Source organism: Tenrec ecaudatus, chromosome 4, assembly GCF_050624435.1.
Source record: "Tenrec ecaudatus isolate mTenEca1 chromosome 4, mTenEca1.hap1, whole genome shotgun sequence".
Lineage (NCBI taxonomy): Eukaryota > Metazoa > Chordata > Mammalia > Afrosoricida > Tenrecidae > Tenrec > Tenrec ecaudatus.
The window spans coordinates 123,559,060-123,580,498 of NC_134533.1; the positions used below are offsets into that span (position 1 = coordinate 123,559,060).

Sequence of the window (21,439 nt, forward strand, 5' to 3'; positions counted from 1 at the left end):
AGCATATGGAAAGTCTTGTGGATCCAGTGGTGGTGGAAGCATCTCAGCACGGGTGTGGGTCTCCACATGGCTTCTCCAGCTCCAGGGAGCTAGCATAGCCTCGGGTCTTTTTTTAAAAAAAAATCATTTTATTGGGGCTTGTACAATTTGTATCACAATGTATACATCCATCCATGGTGTCAAGTACATTCGTTGCCTTCATCATTCTCAAAACATTTGGTTTCTACCCATGTGTCTTGTCATCATGAATGTCTCACAGGGAGTGAGTGTGCCCCACCTCCAGCGAGCAATTTGTCTCCGTAGTGTCTCCAAATGAGGTCATCAAGCAGCAACCTGATTGACGGGCTAAACTCCACCCCTTCACTTTTAATAGTCTCAAGTTGGCAAAACCTAACCTATTCTCTCATTGACCTACTCATACCTATGTTTAATATCTCTTTTCACCAATTAGAATGTTAACTCCTTACGAACAATTTTGGTCTATTTTGTAGGAAATAGTGTTTGATTCTTGATGACTACTCAATGAATATAAGCAGTACCCAATTTATGAGCCCCCATAAAGCCTATTATATTAAAATTGTGAGGTACATACAATGGTCCATAATAACAAGTAGACACTACTTTGTGTCACATAACAAAACATTATCACATTATTATTTTGAAGTGTCCTGTTGGTGCAATGGGTTAAGTGCTAACCAAATGGTTGGTGGTTTGAGCCCACTAGTCACTCCATGGCAGAGATGAGGCAGTCAGCTTCTGTAGACTTACAGTCTTGAAAACCCTACTGAGCAGGTCCGCTCTGTCCTATAGAGTCACAAGTCTGAAGCAGCTCTGTAATCGTGCATGTGTTTCTTTTTTTGTTGTTGTTGTTAACAATGTTTTAATGTACCTGGCAGTGTTTCTTTAATGTTTTTATGTGTGAAAAGGTACTCTATTCTCAATATTAGGGCAAATATTTGACTAACTGTTGTTAGACATAAACTGTGACTGTTTTAAGTTACACACAAATTCAAGGCAGACTTTAGGACTGGAGTTCACTTTTTGACTGAGGACTGTGTCTATATGTTGGGAGAACACATTCATGGAATAGAAAACTAACGTTGGGATAATATACCAATCTCTCACAATCATGGAATAAATGGATGGATGGGTAGGATAGGGAAAGCACCTTACTCCAGTGCCTGTGGTTTAGCTACAATGTAACCTTGCATCTCTTCCTGTCTCACACATATGCACACCCTTCCGAAGTAGGGTATATTTGTTAAAAGCCCATTCACAGGTGCCTGCTCTCATTTTAGCTAGTGGATTTAAATGAAAAGCCCCCACAGACTCCCATTCTTAGGGCCCTATGTACTCAAACTGCTAGATGTTTGTGTAGGTCTCGTAAGTGGCTTCATTTTTGTCTTCATCAGTGTATTGAAGATCCAGGGGCTCTTTCATCTGGGGATGAGGCTCTGTAGTATCAATGTCCTGCTAGGCCAGTTAGGTCTTGGTCCCCTGAAAATACCTTGTCTTTTTGCATTCTGTGATCTAACCATGGACCCTTCTTCTAAGATTCCTTTGGGGCAAAGAGAAAGAAACACTATTAGTATTCTGAGATATTTAAACAAAACCCTTAAATCTTTGTATTAAAGATTTAATAGAGACTTTGATATTGTTGCTAGGTGCCATCAAGTTGCTTCCAATTCAAGTGGCCCGGGGTGTCAGAGAAGAAAGCACCGTCCAAGTCTGTGGTGGCCTCTCGGTGGTTGCTGTGTTTGAGGCCCTTGTTGCAGTCACGTGTCCAGTCATCGCCCCGAGGGTCTTCTCTTCTGCACAGACCCTTGCACAAGCATGGCGTCCTTTTCTAGGACTGAGGACAATGGGACTGTGTGCTCCTGTAAAGAGCTACAGCTGGGAAACCCACAGGGGCGCTTCTGCTCTACCCTGAAGGGTGGTTATGAATCAGAATTGACTTGATGGCAGTGAGTTTGGTTTTTGATTTGGTCCCTTAGGAAAACATGTCTACAGTGTGTGTGACGAAGCCTTGCCATCCTTGCTTCTGCAGAACTTTCTGGATATACTTCTTCCGAGTCAGACTTGTTTGTTGTCCAGTCTGTGGTACTGTCCAGATTCTGCGCCAGCGCCACGATGCACTGTTTACTTAGTAACCTCTGCCTTGATGCTTTATCGCTGAGACAATGCACCGAGGCTTGACTTCGTCTTGCCTGCAAGGTCTGTCTTTTACTTTGGCTCCACTCTACTCTTGAAATTATCCCTGGTGGCACAACAGTTAAACACTTGACCCTTCATCACGAAGTTGATGGTTCAAATCCCCGCAGTGGTGGCACTGAAGAAAGACCTGAGAATCTCTTCCTTAAAGATTACTGAGCAGAAAACCAGGTTGGATAGTAACACTCTGCCACAGAGCGTCTCCATGAGAAGAAGATGACTTGGCAACACCTGATAGCAACATCCTCTGCGAAGGCGCCAGATATCTTATACACACGAATCCGTCCTCTCTGCCAAAGTCACATTGCCTAGTACGACTCCAGCTCAGCCGCCGTTAAGCTGGCATATTACTGAGGCGGTTCGCTCTCGCTCTCTTCCCTATGGCATCAGGCTTTTGTATTTTTGAAACTAAATAAAAAAGGTTTAGCTCTACTTCAAAGAGGATATTTCCCTACAGCAGAATTGACGATAACATATAGCTAAATATAAAACCTAGCGTGCTGAATGCAGTTAGTCTTCAGAGTGGATTAGGGCTGTGGTGCTTTCGGCATTTGCGAGGCATTAGTTACAGTACATTGCATTAGCGCAGCCAGTCGCCTCTCCGTAATAACAGGGATAGAAAGATCACCTGCTTGAACCGAAGATCAGAACACCATCCTTTAATTTCTACTGAGTGTGATAGAGATGATGATTGAGTGGCAAAACCTCACCCATCGTAAGGAAACAACAGAGCGGTCTCTAGTTCCTGTAGCAAAGGTAATTTAAAAAACTCAAGATGCTGACAAGCCCATGAGCTCTAGTTAAATCAGTAAGAGTAAAAGCATTACTAATGCTTTGATTGTACTCATTGTTACTGATTTCTACTCCTCCCCAGGCCTTAAAAGAAGCAAATCTATATTGTAAGCATAGAGCCAGCCTGTCTTTATCCACGTGTGTGTGTGTGTGTGTGTGTGTGTAGAGGGTAGATTTGTATAGTGTTCCATGGGTACATAGCATACATATAACTAGTCATATACCTTGCAAGCTGAATGTTATGTTAGAACACGATGTTAGTGTTATGTGGAAGATTATGTGGTTATTGTGTGACTCTAACATAGTTGTGGATGTAAAAAACAAGGCAATGATGGGCTTTTCAGAGCATTTGCTGTAGGAACTGTCAAGTGCTTTATATTTATCATGTTGTTCATCTTTCACCATAAACCTACGAGATAGGTACAGTGATTAACAGTCTGGCTTTCCAGCTGGATTAACTGAGGCACCGAGAAATTAATTAAGTTGCTAATAAAAAGTAGGCCATTATTTGCACAGAGGCACTCATTCTTAGAGGACCCTTAGTGGTACACTGGGGGGATGCTGGACTGCTAACCGAAAGTTTGACACCCCCCCCCCCAAATGGCCACACCTGACAAAAGACCTGGTGCTTGGTTCCCCTAAGACAGCGATTCTCAACCTTTGGGTGGCGACCCCTTTGGGGGTCGAGTGACCCTTTCACAGGGGTTTCCTGATTCATAATAGTAGAAAAATTACAGTTATGAAGTCACAACAAAAATAACTTTATGGTTGGGGGTCACCACAGCATAAGAAACTCTATTAAAGGGTTGCGGCATTAGGAAGGTGAGAACCACTGTCCTAAGACAATGTCCTGCATTCTTCTTGGCTGCGTAGTGACTGGGATGTTAAAAGCTCACAAGTGACCATCTAAAGTGGAACTCTTGGCCTCTCAGTCTGAGGAAAGAAGAGTGATGAAAGCTGAAGATCCTTGGAAAGAATTAATCCAGTGGATGATTGGCCCCCAGGCACGTCTGTCTCCCCCACGGCCCCAAGGCCAGGACTCGATGGTGCCGGGCAGCCACTGCTAACTGCTCAAAGGAGAAGCACATGAACGTACTGAACAGAGGAGTCCCAGTGACCCGATGGGTTGTTGGATGCCTCAAGTTAATGCTTGCCTCATGGTTGCCCCGTGGGACAGAGAAGAACCACCTCCGTGGGCTTCTAGGAGCAGACAGACCATCAGGCCTTGCTCATGTGGAGCTGCTTGGTGGATTTGAACCGTTAGCCTTTTGGGTGGTAGTCAAGCATGTGTCCAGGCTTCTTTTATTACGGACATTTGGTGCAGTAATACTGAATGTAAATTCATTCAGCAGTTAAGGCAGTACTCCGTTACAGCACAAGGCGGCACTGTTAGTTAAACAGTAACAGGCTAGAGTGGTTTGTTTTTTTAAAAAATTTTTATGTGATAATTTCTATAAATATAAAACTTCAAAAAATTTTCATTTAAAGTACATAGTTATGTACTTCTGGACTCAGTTCTTCCATAAGTAGTGGATTAACCTTACCCAATTATTGGTTTTACCACAGCAAACTAGATGGGAAAGAAATAGAATCAGCATGTCCTGAAAGCTTTCTTTCTGTAAAATGTAGAAGTTGTCTTCATCTAAGGTTGTTTCTCCTCCGCCCCATGAATGAAGCCACCACTGAGGGGACAGACACGTAGGAAGAATCAACCGATGAGCGAGCCATCATTTCTAGTCAGGACTGGCAGTCTGCTTTGGACCGGAAAATGCGGGAGAGTTATTTTCTGCAGAGGCCTCCTGGTGGTGGTTACACATTAGGCTGCTAACCACAAGGTCAGCAGTTTGAAACCACCAGCCGCTCTGCAGGAGAAAGATGAGGCTTCTACTCCTGTAAAGTGTTACAATGTTGGAAATCCCACATGGGAAATTCTACTCTGCCCTATAGGAATCAACTCAATGGCAGTGTGGTTCTTGATGTTTTGTTTTTTGAGATCTTTGAAAGAGAGTAAAATGAAATAGTATATACTATTGTCTGAGAGAGGGTTAAGGTCTGATCCTTAGAGAAAAAAAGATTTTCTGTTGCTTTAAAAAAATTGCTCCCTGAAGATCCATCATTCAACATCCTTATCTAGGAAACGTGAGCTTTTAGTGACTTGGGTATGAGTGTTCTGGAACAGACCATGATGGTCCCGGGTCTCTACTCCTGAGACTTCGGATGCCATGTGGCGATCCAAAGGATAGTATGATCACAGTTAGAGCTGGCTGTCTGGGGAACCTGCCAGTGGGGCACCTGTCTGTCTCCCCAGGAGATGCTGTGGTCAAGAGCACTGTCAGGACACTGACTTCGCAGAATGCCTGGTCTAACCCCCCCCCCCAACTCCGTCATCTTCTGTGCCCTGCACCCTCATCGTGTCTTCACTCTTAGACATTTACTGAGCGTATCCATGGTGCAGGCTGTGAGCTGTATAGTAAGATGACAAAGACAAATGGGACACGAACCTGCCTTGATGCCAACAACTTTCCGAGGGAGCTAGAAAATGCACAGCAGTAATTATAGCACGAACCCCAAACCCAGTCCGTTGCTGTCACGTTGCCTCTGGCTCATTCTCGCCCGGGTCACGTGCGGGTTGGCGCGCACTCCGTGGGGTTTTCTTGGCTGCAGTCTTCACAGAAATAGATTGCCAGGTTGTTCCTTGCAGGGATGCTGGGAATATTCGTGCTGCCAGCCTCTCAGTTGGGTGCAAGCCATTTGTGTGCCACTCAGGGAAACAATGATGATTTTAAAAAAACAAACTCACCGCCATCCAGATCAGTGCTGACCCAGCGCGATCCCCTGTGGGTTTGCAAGATTATCATGTTGGTGGGAGTGGAAAGCCCAGGCTTTCCCCCACACAGCTGCCCGTAACCACACCGGCTTCGGGGCTCCATGTAGTTATGATACAAGGTGGAAGATGATGTGTCCAAAGAGGCATGGGCAACCTGCACTGAGGTTGTCTTCCACGAGGAAAGGGTGGTTAAACTGGGCACCATGGGAATTCCTGAGGGAGAAGGGGGACACCGCTTAGAGGGATGGTGAGCAGTGCTGAGCATCAGGGAACATCCTCACACACTCTCCTGAGGCGTCTGGCCGCTGTCAGGAGGACTCACATCTATTTTGGGGATACTAATGTTGCTACCTCTGAAACAATATATATCTATATCTGTGTCTATATATCTCTATATAGATATGTATAGTATAGTAGATGTATAGTAGATATCTGGTCCCTGAAGGGTGTCAGTAGATCCCTAAGAGTGTGTGTGTGTGTGTGTGTGTGTGTGAGAGAGAGAGAGAGAGAGAGAGAGAGAGGTGTATGTGTGTGTGTGTGTGAGAGAGAGAGAGAGAGAGAGAGAGAGAGAGAATATGAATCTTAGAAAGAGACTGCAGGGCAGGGTCCTCGGTTGGCGGTATCCTCGTGGGGCTCTTCCCAAGGACGTACGTATAGGACCACTGCGTGTGGACGGATTGTTCTTGGAGTTATGCCGGGGAGTTTGGTGAAGGTGGGAGTGGAGCCTAGTGTCGGGGTTCCAAGGTCCGCAGATGTAGGGGGTGAGCTTGCCCAGAAAGAGATCACGTGAGCAAGCCCTCCGGAAGGCAGACTTTGCTCAGGCTACATTGTTCTGGAGACTCGTTAGTTACACCTTTAGGAGCTGGAGTGAAACCTAAGGCCTTACAGAAACGGCTTTTAAAGGCCTTTCAATATATCACTAAGATACTAGTTCAGCAGTGGACGGCGAGCTTCATTTTAAGCACACCAACTTCGTGGAGCCTTGGGCTGGCCTATTTGAAAACGGCCAGCGGCTTGCTCCGTTGTGTGTGGAGCGTGCTGGGAGCACTTCTAGACCAGAGACACATCGGCACACCCACCAGAACTTACGGCGCCCTGCTGAACTCACTGCAGATCCACAGGTAGACTTCTTAACAGGTAAGACATATTAGAGACACTTTTGGAAAAACTGGGGACTAGGGCTACATTTACACTATTGCTTACAAATGAGAAATTTCTTTTGTGACTTAAGCAAGTCAGAAAAAATGCGTTTCTTCGTAGTATTTTTGGCAAGGGAATTCTGCTTAGGTGGTGAAATAGCGTTTCCTTTTAAGTTATTTAGAATTCAGTGGGCCCTCCCAAGAAAATCGAGGCTAACTTTGTGATAAGTCTTAATCAGGAAACAAGCAAAAATGGACTTCTTGAAACTAGGACACGAAGTGTATCCATTTATAGAATTAGAACCCTAAATATTAATTTATCTATCAAAATGCATAAGCAGACAAAAGTTTTCATGAAAAATGGCTGAACCAGTTTAACTGACAGCCAAGAAGCATGTTTTGCAGGAAGCAGAACTGAACACACAGTGGACTGGACTGGAGAGAAACCGGCTGTGGCTTTGGAACACTCGTGGTGAATCCCATCGTTAGCGCTTCTGCACTTCCCAGAGCCTCGTTGTCCTCGTGGGAAAAGTGACCCTGTGCCCATAGTTAGATTGTGAGGTTTATATAAGAAAAAACACCAGGCCTGGATCATGGTCATGGGTGAGCTGAACATTTTTTATGACATGGAAACATTTTGAATCTATGCCTTGCTAAAGCAGGTGCTTCATTTGATTCAAGTTCTAGGTGTCAGATATTTGCTTTGAACTGAAAGGGCGAGCTCATGTCAGTTGTTTGTGTACAGATACACTTTTATGAAGCAATAATGTCCTTGTGTAAAAGGACATTGAAAAAGAAAAAGCTCCGTTGGTCGGGGCTGTCATAGTACACATTCCCCCGCTAGGGGAGCATCGAGCAGTTTGCGCCGAGTCTGTGCAGCCGCCCGGCGGCGTTCTTTTGGAAGGTTCTCTCTGGTCATAGTGAATTTTTGGTACAAGTAGTTTCCCTCGAGCCTCGTTTTTTTGGATGGCCAATTTAAGAAAATTTGGTTTCCTGCTGCATTAGGAAAAAGTGCCGCAGAAACTGTTGCGATGAACTCAGCTTACAACGACCATCGAAGAGATGGGGAAATTATCTGGACTGTCTTGGCGCTCGGTTGTGTGAATTTTAACGGAGGATTTTGGAGTGAGAAAAGTCCCTGTGAAGTGGGTGCCTCAGGCTCCGGCTGACCGGGAGGAGCGTTGAGTGGAAACATGCCAGGCTTCGGAAGAACAGTTCTAACGCGACCCGGACCTTTTTCTCAAGGTCATTCAGGTGATGAGACGTGGTGCTATTCTTACGACCCTGAAAGCAAGCCGATGGAAGATGCCGTCATCACCTCGCCTCAAAAAAGCTTGTCGAATGAAATAAAGATGGAGATGATGCTCCTTTTTATTTTTATTATTTTATGCGAGGGGCATAGTGCATTTGGTGTTTGTTCCACCAGGTCAGACTGTTCATCAAGCTTTCTATGTAGAGGTTCTGGAAAGATTGCATAATAGCATGTGACACCCAAGGCCTGATTTGTGGCAGATTAGGGACTGGTTTTGCTACCAGGGCAATGCACCTCAATGTGCCAGTTGTTGGCATAAAAAACCAGCATGCCTCTCTTGTCCCACACACCTCACTCACCTGACCTTGCTCTGTGCGACCTCTTTTGTGTCTGACAATGAAGAAGGTCAGGAAGGACAGCAAATTGACAACATTGAAGAGGTGAAGGGAAAAACAAGGGAGGTACTCAGCCATCCAAACAGATGAGTTTGAGAAATGCTTCCAAGAATTTGGTAAGTATTTTAAGTGTAATGGAGAATGCTTGAAAGGTGGTAGGTTGTTTTGTAAAAAAAATTTAAATATATAACTTTGAAAAAATTCCGGTGCTTTTTGGGTACCCCCTCATATGTAAGTCAAATAATAGTTTAAATGCATTCAGGGAATTTCCCAGGTAAAGGAATTCCATTTGTGTAAGGTAAAAGGGCCTCATGAAAAAGCAAAGAGTCATCATATTATTCTTTTTGTGCAAATCTGAATGTTCACGTGCTGGGGTTAGTTCAAGCAAGGTATTTGTATTTGATTAACCCCTTCTTCCGCGGGCTTATGAGAGAATGGATGCGCACTGCATGGATGTGGCTAACAGCGCGTTAGGACTCGAAGGGCAGTGTGCTTGTTACTCCCCTCCGGGGTTAAAATCTTACAGTTGTTGCTTGACACTGAGTGTGGCCTTGGGCTCCAGGCACCCTCGCGGGGCCAGTGGGCACCACCTTCATCATCGCGGCTGTGTGTGCATCACCCACCAGCAGATTGGACCATGTTCTGCTGTGATCCCCACGTTTTTCACTGGCTGGCTTTCTGAAGTAGGCCCCTGGGCCTTTTGTGGTGGTCTGTCTCCGTCTGAAAGCACCCGGGATCCCATCTACCACGGGGGAGTGTGCTGGAGTTTGAAATAATGGTGACATACCTTCTACTATCCGAGTAACAGACTGACAGATGGGTGGTGATGAGGTCAAACTACTTGTGTCAAAGTAACGGTGGAAGTCACTATGTGCGACTAAGAGGTGTTTGACTCGCGGTCAAAGGCTTATCTCCCAGTGCTTCAGTTTCTCATCTGTGAAACTGGGTGGGGCAGCATAGAGGAAGATGAACATTGAAGTAAATATCTGCTGTTTCTTCCAGACCTAGAATTCTAATCACTAAGGAAAGTCTTCCATTGATTGTCAGGCGGAACGAATACATTTGCCAAAGCTACTCGCTCAGCTCCGGGTCAAGGTGTAGGGAATGGAATTCTTTCTTTTCCTGGAAATACGGAGAAACAAGGTCACTCTGCATTCAGCCCCATGTTTTGTGTCCATTTTAGCATTCAGTGTTTCCATAGATGGCTTCCTCATAGAGTGTGTATTATTCAAGTTTATAGTGGAATTTAAATTGCTCATACGTGTGAAGAAAAATTATACTTAGCAATGATTTCTGTTAGATGAGTAATCATTCCTGACTCATTATAATTTTCTAAATCTGGATTTTCATAGACCATATTTAGAGCAAAGTAAACCTTTCCAATTTGCAGACTCTGAGGGCTCCTGTGAGGTCTTTAGAGGTCACCTGGTATGACCAACCCCCAAACCTGATTTCAGAATATTTCAAATACCGTGCACTTGCTAAATTGAGGTGAACTGGTAGAGCAATGGTCTACAGCCTCATAGCTCCTAGAAGCTATGAGTGGGGTTGGCTGTGGGGTGTGAGTAGAGTGTGAGGAGGGGGTAGAGGAATTTCTACAGGTGAGCTGGTCACCAGTGGAGGGGCCAGAGCTGTGAGACACCAACTCCAAAACCAAACTCACTGCCATCAAGTAGATGCCGACTCCCAGCAACCCTGCACTGCCCCGTGAGTTACTGAGACAAAATCTTTATGGAAATAAAGTCCTGTCTTTCTCCCACAGAGCGGCTGGTGGTTTTGAACTGCTGACCTTGCAGTTAGCATCCCAACGAGTAACCACTGTGCTGCCAGGACTCCTAAGTGCAGCCATTGCAGAAGCAGAACAGACTATTCCTTAGAAGGTGGGCATCCGAGAGTGTGCCTTTCACAGAGGCAAGAGCTCACAGTGAAGGCCAAATTTCATAGGCATGAATTATTTACAGTACTGCCTCCAGATGCATCCCTTGCAGAAAGATAAATGAATCATGGTGCAGAGCGTAGGATCACCCAAAGCTGGATTCCAGGGAGAACCAATGCAAACCCTCCATTGGTCCCAGCCTTCTTCAGTGTCTTCCTGTGTCATTGCAAAGAATTCAGATTTCCTTTTACGTGAACTGGCATGTCATGGTGGTTAGCAAACATGTTGCCACTTCCCATCCGAACCAACCAGGCAATTACTTTTCCTCTGACTTACAGTGTCAGTGTTATATCTAATGTTAACAAATTATTGTGTTTCTGTTACACTTTAGAAGCCACTAGGAGAACCCACAGCACCAACATTTCTACAGCCATACTTCATTTGATTGCACTTCCCTGATAATTGTGTTTTTGTTTGACAAATGCCAAGTTTGTGGCATTCTGTCTTGAGAACAAGTCTATGAGAAGGTGTGCTCTCTTCCTGTCTCTCTGCCACATTTTGGTATTTCTTGCAATGTTTCAAACACTTTCATAATGCTATTGCACAATTAATAGACTTTAGTGTAAACAAAACCTTTTCTGTGCACTGGTGCAGGTGCAGGGAGATTGTGTGGCTCGCTTTATTGCCATTTTTGCTTTATTGTGGTGGCCTGGTGTTGAAGCTGAAACATTGCCGATTTTGGTCTCCATGTCTCTGAGCTTTGAGTCGATCGTGTGTCATTTTTGACTTGGGGAGGTGCATTGGCCCGCTAGCCTCTCGGATACAGGAGAGCTTTAAGGTGAATGCTTCAGCAGTCAGTGGGAGGGCTAGACCAGGCTCTTCTAGACCAGGCTCTTCTAGACCAGGCTCTTCTCTGTGAGGGAGTGAAGCTTTCTTTGCAAGGAAAGCCCTTTACAATTCTCACGTTTAAATGTGTGTTCTTAGTAAAGGGATGTAACCTCCCTGTGCCTCATTTTTCTAATCCGTAAAGCAGAACAAACAGTGGAGATAAAGTCAGGTCTTCAAGGTCTCTCTTCCAGCACTCTGGAATTTTGTGATCACTGAAGTGGAAGCTCCTCAAAAGATTATCTTTTGCACACCCCGATGTTCCAATTCCTGGAGCACTGCCATGGAGTCACTTATCACTGACTGCCACCCTCATCAGGTTTCTGAGGACGAGAATCTTTATGGGAGAAGCATGTTTCAGCTTTCTCCTATAGAGCAGCTGGTGAGTTTGAACCTGCATCCTTGTGCTTAGCAGTCCAAAGGTGAGTGGCTAGTGCCACCTGAGCACCTTGCTGGAACAGAGTGTGCTCCGTAAGCGCATGGTGAATGAAGGAAGGCAGATGTATAGCAGATAAAATTTATCTTTCACTCACCCCTCACCCACCCCACGGAACACGATGCTGTAGTCAAGCTGTTCTTGCAGTTCCAAGAACATACCATGTTTTCTCATGTGTGTCCGTGCCTTTGCACAGGGAGCTCCTTTTGCCTAGAAACAGGGTCCTCCGCTGATTTTCCAACCTTGTGTGAATGCTGTGTCTTCAGTGCCATTCTTTCTGCAGCTTGATCCTCTATGTTCAAGCTGAGCTGTGTCCGTATTTCTTTTGAAGAGTTTATTTTGTCTAGTTTTTGCCAAATTGTAGTCCTTGAGTTGGTTTTCTGCCGTCCTATCTCCTCCCTACCAACTCCGTGTTAGACTTGAGGCAACTGGTGGGAGAGTCATTTTTGATAAGCTTTCAAAAAATGTTTTCAGGAATAAGTGAATAGTTTTACAGGAAACTTCAACAATTTTCTGCATTACCCACTATTATGCATCTACATACATTTGGAATGTGGGCAGATTCAGGACTTTTGATGGATTTGTCAGATGACCAGGCACACCCCCACACTTTACTTTTCTTAGCAGGTAGAGGCAGAACTTCACTGTAAATAGCATAATCATTCAGTCAGATTGTGCTCCTGTGAAGCCTAACATTTATCAACAATAAAGCACACGCAATTTTTATTAGATGCTTTTATTGGGGCCTCTTACATCTGCCATCACAATCCATACATTCATCCATTGTGTCAAGCACATTTGTACATATGCTGCCATCATCATTTTCAAAGGATTTTCTTTCTACTTCAGCCCTTGATATTGGCTTTTCATTTTTCCCCTCCCTCCCCTCCCCTCCTTCCCTCATGACCCTTGATGAGTTATGGGTTATTATTTTCATATCTTACATTGTCCTCTGTGGCCCTTTACCCACTTTTCTGTTGTTCCTCTCCCTGGGAGGGGGTTATATATTGATCTTTGTGACAGATTCCCCCTTCTCCCCACACCCTCCCCTAATCCTCCTGGTATCTCTATTCTCATTGTTGGCCCTAAGGGGTTTATCTATCCTGGATTCCCTGTGTGTGGGCTCTTATCTGTAGCAGTGTGCATGTTCTGGTCTAATCTGCTTTGTAAGGTAAAATTGAGGTCATGATAGTGGGGGGTAGGGTGGGGGTGGGGAGAAGAAAGCATGAAAGAACTAGAGGAAAGTTGTATGTTTCATCAATGCTATACTGCACCCTGATTGGCTCATCTCTTCCTTGTGACCCTTCTGTGAAGGGATGTTCAGTTGTTTACAGATGGGCTTTGGGTCTCCCCTCCATACCCCCACCACCCAATTCACATTGGGTATGATTTTGTTCTGGGTCTTAGATGCCTGGGATCTGATCCCATCGACACTTCATGATCACACAGGCTAGTGTGCTTCTATATGGGTTTTGTTGCTTCTCAGCTAGATAGCTGTTTGTTTATCTTCAAGCTTCTAAGACCCCAGACGCTATATCTTTTGATAGCCAGGCACGATCAGCTTTCTTCACCACATTTGCTTAAGTACCCATTTTGTCTTCAGTGATTGTGTTGGGAAGTTGAGCATCACAGAATGCCAGATTTTAGAACAAAGTGTTCTTGTGTTGAGGGAGTACTTGAGTCGAGGCCCAATGTCCATCTGCAACCTTAATTCTTGACATATAGATATAAGTACATAGATCTAGTCCCCTCTTGTTGCATATACATATATTTGCATATGCACATGCCTGTATTTTGACCTCTATAAATGTCCTTTGCCTCCTGGTTCTTTCCTCTATTTCCTTTGACTTCCTTTTGTCCCACCATTATGTTCGGCCTTCATTTGGGTTTAGTAATTCCTCGCTGCTACATTGACCTTGATTAAGCCCCACTAAGCATCCTACACCCATTCTCTCTTTGATTTTAATTCACTTGTAATTCCCTTGTCCCTGAGATGGCTCCCCCACCACCACCACTTCCTTTCTCCCACTTCCCCTTCTCCCTTATCCTCCCCTACCGCCACCCCTGGAACCATCCGTCCATTATTTTCATCTTCGAATTGTTTATCCTGCTTATCTTGATAGACATGCGGAGATATTAATAAGCGTAAAAGTCAGGCAAAGTCAAACAAAACAAAAAAGGAAGTCAAAACCAGCAAGACAACAACCACAAAAACAAAACAACAACAAAGCCACTGGAAAAAAATGGAAAAGCTCATAAATAGTTCAAGGTCTGTTTGTTGCCTTCACAAGTGTTTTCCAGTCGAGTCTGATGGGGTGCCACACTTTGTCTTCAAACTCTGTTTTTGGTATTCCCCAGGGATTTCATCACTTTGCTCCCCTTGCATGCCCTTAGTGTTTCACCCAGTGTGATGGGGTCAGAGTGGGCATAATTCCCGCACTGTCGCCAGTGTTGTCCCCTGTAGTGCTGTGGTTCAGTGAGGGACGTCGTGTCTTGTGGTGGCGTCGGCCCTATGGTCCTTTCTGTGCATTGTCTGCTTTGAGCAGGAATATCGTCCTCGGGGCTTGTTCCCCTCCCTCTCCATCCCTCTTCATTTCTTCTGTAAAGCACACACGGTTTTTAAGCAAGCAAAAGCCCTATCCCCATCCTCCAAATATTCCCTTTTCATTTCCCCCCTTTGCCTTTCCTTTTCTCTTTCTCACTGTACCGTTCACCACTGCAACTCCAAGTCCTTGAACGTAGCTGCTGTTCAATACCTGTTTGAGAATGAGTAACTGCCTCCCATTCCTTTTACTGCCTGAATTCTGGAAAGAGCAGACTAAAGCGTGTAACTTCCACGTATCTGTTGCTTGGTGTGAGCTCACTTCTGCCCTTGGAGGTCATCAATGACCTAGGTTAGGTTAAAAAGCAAATGCCATGCTCTCCATCCTCATCCAGCCTGACTTCATTAAAGCTTTTTGGTATCATTGACCTTGATATGTGGTGTAACTGAGCAAGCAGGAGTTTTAGAGTAGAGAGACTTTAATTTAAGTCTGTACACAAATTCCACTTGCCAGCTGTGTGACCTTGGACAAATTGCCTTGAAAAATTGCACATTATTCAGAGATAAGCTTTTAATATTTCTCAGGGTGGTGAGGAGGGCCAGAAGGGATTTGTGTGTGAAGGACGTCGCCCAGTGCCTGGGTTGCAGCGGCTATTTGGTGAAAATGGACTCTATCCTCCCTTGACTCCCAAGTCATTGCCTTCATTTGGGTTTCTTCCAACCCACCTTTTTGAGTTAGTCTTCTTCTCGCCATCTAGTCCCATTCCATATTTCCCCCGCCCCATCTCAAACATTCTCCATCTCTCACCCGAACTGTTTGCCATAGATATAGACCCACCCAAACCAAACCCATTGCCACTGGGTCTATTCTGACGCACAGGGACCCTCTAGACCCTCTCAACCTTCCTAATGTTGCGACCCTTTCATACAGTTCCTCATTTTGTGGTGAGTCCCCCAACCAGAACATTACTTTCGTTGCTATTTCATCACTGTAAGTTTGCTACTGCTATGAATCGGGCAACCCCTTTGAAAGGGTTGTTCGAGCCCCAAAGGGGTCATGACCCACAGGTTGAGAACCGCTGCTCTATAGGGTTTGGAGACTATAAGGCATAGAGAGCCTGTCTTTCTCTCAGACAGCATCTAGTGGTTTTGAACTGCCTACTCTGTGATTAGTAACCCACTCCCTACCCCACAGCACCACGCACACATATAGATAGTATTCCAAAGATGTTGACGGAATGGTAGTCCTCTAATCAGCCTCTGTGTTGCCCATCTTTGCATCTCAGTACATATGTCTCACCAGAGCTGATAGCCTCACATACATATTTATAATATTACCCTCTCTACTTCCCTCCCACAAAACAAACAAGACCTAAGGAGAATTTCTCCTCTCACCTGAGTAGAAATCGACTCGACAGGAGTGGGTTTGTCTGTGTGATCATAGGATAACATTTATAGAACACCAACTAGGTGTTAAGCCATGTCCTTAAAGCATGTAATAACTCATTTGATGTTCACAGCCAATCAGGAAGGAGATACGATTACTTGTCTTGATTTTACAGATGAGAACACCAAAGCACAGAAAAGTTAAGTACGGCAACTTACTCAAAATCAAACAAGTAGTAAGTGGTAGAGAGAGGCCTGAGACTCAGATGGAATGGTGGGTACCCCTGCACTTGAGCACCAGTAGGCGGTGCCTGATAGGACTTGATGACGCCTTTGGGAAACGTGAGCAACATTCAGGACATCGCTAGGCCTTTGCCTTGTCTCGTTTAGTGTGGAAGCTTCGCTGAAACCCGTTCACCATCACAGCAACCCAGCAGCCTCTTGTGACAGACAGGCGGTAGTTTTGTACGCCATGCACTGGCCATGACTCAAACCTGGGTCTTTTGCATGGGAAGCAGGAATTCTACTCCAGAGCCTGGTAATAATGATCTGCTTCTGAAAGTCAACTATAGAAACCCTGAGCCACAGTGGTCCTATGCCCCGTGGCTTATGGGGATAGGGTAGGACTGGGCTGCATTTTGTTCCAATGGTGTCCGGAGTCACCATAATGAGGGGCTGGTTCTGTGGCAGCTACCAGCATGGACAAACCTGAAGCCTGCCACAGCCTTCCTTGGCAGGGCGTGAATGTGGTGACCTTGTGAATTCTTTTCCAGCCCTTGTTTGCGCAGTGACCATCCTTGTAAAATTTAGAGGACAGGAGATGATGTCTGTGTGCGCCTTGATACAGGGACAGCCAAATGCTGTTGTGCCAAACATGATTCTTGCACTCCTAAGCCTTTTGATGAGCAACTAAACCAGAGGCTTATCTGGTGACAGCCCTCCCCCCAGGTGGCGTCACTGCTCACCCTGGCCCCTCAGTCAACTTCCTAGGCTGACCTTGTGGCGCATTCCCTGCAGCCCAGTGTCCTTGCCAGGGCTGTTCTCAGGAGCTGAGAAGCCACAGATGTCTTGCAGTTTTTCTTCAGGAGAAGCTCCACACAATGGCTGGTCATCTGTGGCTTTTATTAGGCTGCGTCCGGCAGTGCCAGTCTCTTCCTCCTGTAGTTTCTCTGGCTGGATACCTTTGGTGCCGTTTTCTCTGACACTGTTTGAGTAGCTAGCGTATCCATGGGGAATTGGGTACGGCTTTGGGAAAGGTCTAGTAAGAGATAAAAGGGGAAGGGGCCTATGCGTCTTCTCTGCGATGTTTTCTTCTGCCCCAGCCTTCCCTGGCTGGTTCTTTGTCCCGTCACATGTATAGTACTGGATCCTGTGTGTGTGTGTGTATGTCTATTTCTGTGTGAAATTATAAAGATATTATGAGTCTCCGAGAGAGTCCTTGGATGGCACATATGGCTGGTTACTGTCAGAAAAGTTGGTGGTTCCAAGCTGCAGAGATGGACCTCGGAAGAAAGGCCTGGCAATCTGCTCCCAAAGGTTCACAGCTTTGAACTGACACAGAGCACCAAGAGTCAGAAGTGACTGCATAGTTGGTTTCATTTCCCAGTTTTCTCATGTGCTTCAGAAAGTGTTTTTTGTCCAGTAATCAAAATGCTGGTGGGCAGAAATGTTTCCACTCAAATAGGCTTTATTTTAGGGATAAGTGAACTGCTTTTATTTTAAAGAGAGAAAGAACATCTAGGTGGGCCTCAGATCCACAATTGCATGGCAGGGACCAGGCCTTTAAGAGGTAATCTCTTTCCTGCCTCTACCTAGGCTCCAGTTACCTTTAACAAACTGCCGAGAAAGCTACTCTGTAACCTACTAGGTCATGCATTGCTGTCTCTGATCAGCCTGGCCCTCTGTAAATCCCCTAAGGTGGATGCCCCGCTACTCCCTGTACACACCCATTCCCTCTGGCGTGGCGGCGGCAGAAAGGAAGCTACAGAAGACCATCTGGCTGCCTTTCCTTTTGTCTTTGATGACAATTAAGAACACTAGTCTCACGTTTCTACTAATATTTCCAGCTTTCCTGTCAACAAGCAACAAGTTTCACTTCACATATGCCTACTGCTTTCTCTTCTCCCCCCCCCCCCCCCATCAGTTCCTGTGTTGGGCCATTGTGAATGCTGTGAGTGAGGCAGACTCTGTGTCCTAGTGTTGATGTGGACACTCGTGTGTGTTCTCTTTGGCTGCCCCCACCCCCACCCCCACTGACCAGTGGGTGTCAGCAGCCCACCACGCCTCACTTATCCAAGTGAACCCAGAGAAGTCTACCATCCTCGTTGCTATTTCTCATTGACATTCCCTCCAGGAAGTTTCAGCTGAATATGTCATTTGTGGGTCTCCAGGACTAATAGACAGGTGTTAGGTGTCTTGTGTCTGTAGGAAAATGGAGCTGAACGGCCGAGAATAAACAACAGTTGCTTGGTAATATGAGCCCCTTTCATTTAAAGTCAGAGGCCTGGCTGGGGCATGGGGAGACGGGAAGCTGGTTGCTCAGGCTGCCACCTGTCTCGGGGGCCAGAGGTAAGGTCAGTTTTCCAGAGGACAGTGGAATCCATGGGAGCCAACTATGGGTGAGAAATGGAAAGGTAGGGGTTTGGAGAAAATATGGCTGAGAAGGGGGACGTCATGAAACCTCTGTGGTCTTGACCCCTGACATCAACTGCTGTAAATATTGCTTTTCGAAGTTCGGCTTCTATTTCTCACTTGTAAAATAACAACTGGAATCGACTATTCATGTATAATTTCATAGTGTACCCAACTGAAGTCAGGCTGGGTAACATTCTGGTGTTCCAGGGGTTCTGCTTTCCAGAGATGTTGCACTTGGTGAGATTCCGGGTCCTCTAAACACAGTGGGCTGCTAACTTCAAGGTGGGCAGTTCGAAACTACAAGCCACTTCTCAAGGGAAAGATGAGACATTCTATTCCTGTAAAGAGTTACAGTCTCGGAAACCCACTGGGGCAGTTCGACCCTCCCCTATAGGGTTGCCATGGGTCAGCAGCAACTAGAAAGCAGTGAATTTGATTTGCTTTGGGACTGGCTTCAAATGAGTTCCGTCATCTTGGCTCTATCACTGCATCTCTCTCACTTGCATCAAATGAAACAATGACGTGATAGCATCTATTGTCCCCAGTCTGAATAGTACTGGAAAGATAAAAGATGAGGTATGGGAAACCTGTTTGAAATGTTTCCCTGGCGTCTATACTTGAAGCGATGGGCTAGGGAGAATGTGTTCGTGATCGCCATAGCACGCTCCACAGGTGACGCTTTGTTCTGTTGTGTACCTGGAGCTGCCAGTAGTCCCTTGACTGAAGCAGTCCTGTCTGTATGGGGTCACCTTGGTGCTGTAGCGGTTACATGTTGGACTGTTAGCTGCAAGGTCAGCATTTGGAACCCCCAGCTGCTCCATGGAAGAAAGATGAGGTTTCTACTTCCATAAAGAGTTAGAGTCTGAGAAACCCACCGGGGCAGTTCAACTCTGCCCTACAGGGTCGCTGTAAGTCATCATTGACTCAGCGGCAGTGAGTTTGGTTGTTTGGTGTGAATCTGTCTTTCTATCTGTTTGCTGTGTCTGTCTATCTATCTATCATCCCTCCAAAAGAGAGGACACTGTCGAGAATCAAAAGGAGAAACAAGTTTTTTTTCCTTCAAAAATTTGGTCTTCGCAGTCATGATGGCTTGCTTCACTTCTCAAAGGACTGTCCTTCTGATGAATCTTACTTGATAGTCTGGAGTCAGTGAGGGCACAGACCCAGCTGGGGCACAGAGTGTGTGTTTTGAATTGGCCTTTCAGTGGATAAGGGAGGGGCCGGGTCCTGGGAAAGAAGGACATGACTGACTGGTGGAAGGGATTGAGATCAGCGTCAGGGATTTGAGGTGGCCCAGGGATCTGCTCCCGGCCAGAAAGACCATTTTAGATTTCGTTTGGAGATTTCCCTCAGGCCAGGTGAAATGTAAATGCTCATTCTCAACAAGGCTGTACCCAAGGCTTCAATTAAATCTCCCAGGGATTTTAGGCCTAGCAACTATCGTGGGTGGGAAAGTGGCTGGAAGAATGTGCGTGGGAAGACAGAGCTGGTGGCTTTTCTTCCTATTAAGAGGCATACATTTAAGTTCCCAATACGCTGAAAAGGAGCTGCTTTCCTTAGTGAGCCCCCCTTTCCCCAGAATACCCACCGAATCGGGTCCCTATCTCACAGCTGTGGGCTTCCAGGATCTCTTGTGTCCCATCTCCCTCTAAACCTGGGTCTCCTTCTTCCATAGCGTCTCCCCCCCCACCCCAAGGCTGCCATCGTGAACTGAGAAGTCCCTTGGAGCAAGTCCAAGGCAGTGAACAGCTCTGGGCCTAGCACAGCCCAGCTGTCTCTGTACCCCCCAGGGCCGGAAGGAGTGTTCTGCCCCTCGCCAGGTCTACACTTGATGAGAATGAGTTTCTCCTTCCAGGCCACTTCCGGGCACTAAAATAGAGTGATACCCTGGAGGGTGCCCGAGGCCGGATCTGGAGCGGAGCCAGCACCACCACTGGGTGGTGTTACGGGTGACATTTATGTGTCTTGGGTATGGCTTTGATTTTGGGTGCACTGTCTCCATCCCCGAGCGAGACTTCCCTTTTGGAGTGTCCTCAACACATGTCAGATTCCGGCAGTCATACTTCAAGTCTCGCTGAACTGCAGGGACATATTTTCTTGGAGTGAGCTCTTACGGTTTGAAGGACTTTTCCTCAGTCTTCGGACGCTCATGAACTGCTGCCCTGGCCTTCGTGCTGGCACAAAAGGTTGGCATAGGCTCCCAACCAGAAACCGCACTCAGAGAGAGGGTCAAAGGAGAGTACATTAATCAGACTGTAGCCTTGATGGGGTGCTTTGCTTTGTTTTGCCTTTTGCTCTCCCCCTGAGGATTGATGCTGCTTCTGATCTGCTGGGAAAAATCCCTGTTTTTGGCTTGCTTATGCAAGGCTGGCTGGAGGGGCAAGCTTCCACCCTGGGCTGAGGAGGACACTCAGTCTCAACAAACACCCCCAGAAAGTGCCCCAAACCTTGCTCTGGAGGGCTGGGGTTTAGCACATCTGAGACGACTACTGAGGCTGACCCTGCCTTTCCAGGCTTTATGACATTGTCATTTTTGTGAACTGGTCCTGGCCACTTGCAAGCTGAAGCAGATTTGAACCAGCCTCCGGGAAGATGGTGTTGGGCAGGGGTGTACTTGAATCCCTGAGGCTGCTCCGGGTGTTTCCTTGTGGGTGCTCACTCCTTCCTTAACTCCACTCCGCCTCGTGGGTGGGCTATGGCATAGGCAGGCTCGCCGAGGAGCCGGCTCAGTCCCATATCTTCCGACAGCGCTTGTGTAGGCCCCACCCGCTGGCTCCCCCAGTGTCTGGTGTCCTGGCGTTTTGGACGTGGCCTCCAGGAACCTCGTTTTCTCCCTGGGACTACCTGCACCCCAAGCCATATTTTTAAAAGCATCATTCTTAGAAGAAGAGATTAAGCTGAAAAGGCTCACGGATTTTCCCTCAACCCTCTATCTGGGGTGGCCTGGCAGAAGGCGGACGGGATTCCTTGGTTCTCCTCCCTCCAAGGGGAGCTAAGCTGCCTGGCCAATCGGGGCTTGGAGAAAGTTTGGTTTGTGATCCTGTTTCTGGAGCCACGCGCACTC

The 21,439-nt window shown here is 46.3% G+C and overlaps 1 protein-coding gene across 5 annotated transcripts in view; it reads left to right on the forward strand.

Annotated features, from left to right (window-relative positions):
- The window catches only part of GRAMD1B (GRAM domain containing 1B), a 336,257-nt gene that overhangs the window by 77,401 nt on the left and 237,417 nt on the right, over positions 1–21,439 (forward strand). The gene's annotated exons all lie outside the window — the stretch shown is intronic.